We start from the raw sequence: 1,397 nt of genomic DNA, 5'->3' as shown, positions 1-1,397 counted from the left end.
AAACTTGAGAAAAAACTTCTTTACAGTGAGGGTGACGGAGCCCTGGAACAGGCTGCCCAGGGAGGTTGTGGAGTCTCCTTCTCTGGAGACATTCAAGACCCGCCTGGACACCTTCCTGTGTGATCTCATTTAGGTTCCTGCTCCGGCAGGGAACTTGGACTAGATGATCTTTTGAGGTCCCTTCCAATCCCCAACATTCTGTGATTCTGTCCCATCCATCTCTAGAAGCAACCAGTGTATCTGTCCGCATCACATGAGAAGTACAGTTCCCCTCTGCCTGCCCAAGTCCCACCTTCCCACACCTTTGTGCACTCTTCTTACTTTCACTACTGGAAACAGACTCTAGCCCAGCCCACAAAAATTCAGACATACAGGGACAGCATCACACACCGTGAGGGGAAACAACCCAACAGGTTTTTAGCTCCATTTAGTTTGTACATACACAAATGAGAGCTTGCAGAACCTCATACCACAGCAAAACACAGGCAGATTTCCATGCACATTCCTGTCAAAGATCAGTTCTCAGTAAAGTTTCAAGCCCTCAAATTCCACACCACAGCTGTCTTCTGAGAGGCATCACACTTTACATCTACCTTATCCAAATGCAAGTTCTCTTTAGGAGACCATAAACCATTACACAATTCCTGTGGGACATTTTAATCAAAACAACTCCCAACTGGCATAAACACTTGAAAACTTCAATCCACACAAGAAGATGTTAAGCAAATGAGACAAGGGTCATTTTATTCTGCACAACATTTTATATCAGTGGGACTAGGAACATCTGTTTACAACAAATATCATTTATTGCAATGACTAATTTTAGTTTAGCTACTTGCTTAAGCTTTTCTTCATCCCCACTTTAAAATACCACTTTAGCACTTCCACAAGCACAGGGTATAGAGCAGAGAATTACCCTCAACGTTTTTACAGTCATGAGAGCTCATTTATATCATCACTGTAATTTTATATTAGAGGTGACACTAGGAACTGAAGACTGATGTTTTAGCAGAACGCTCCCAGGCTCCTCAGAATTACTTTAATACAGATTTGTCAGGCAAAGATGAAACAACAGCAACTGATGTGATTTAGGGTCACAGCATCGGCTGGACCGTGGCTCCTTTGCAAAGGAACATTATGAGAACTTGAAACATGTTAAAATGTGTACACACAGTCCTAGGAAATAAAACCAAAAAGACTAAAAGGTATGTGATGAAAAAATAAAACCTTTATTGAAATGTTGCAGTACAAAGTTTAAAAATACTGAGATTTGGTTTTTTTAATTATAATTAAGGTTCTCCACGAGGATTCCACGCACTTTACAAACACACTGACGAGCACAACACTCCTGAATTTTCACTCGGAGAAGTGTCGCGCGCGGCGCGGCTGAAACTGCC

Source organism: Antrostomus carolinensis, unplaced genomic scaffold (assembly GCF_000700745.2).
Source record: "Antrostomus carolinensis isolate BGI_N321 unplaced genomic scaffold, ASM70074v2 scaffold26452, whole genome shotgun sequence".
In the NCBI taxonomy this organism is placed as follows: domain Eukaryota; kingdom Metazoa; phylum Chordata; class Aves; order Caprimulgiformes; family Caprimulgidae; genus Antrostomus; species Antrostomus carolinensis.
Note: the sequence above shows the minus strand (reverse complement) of the source record.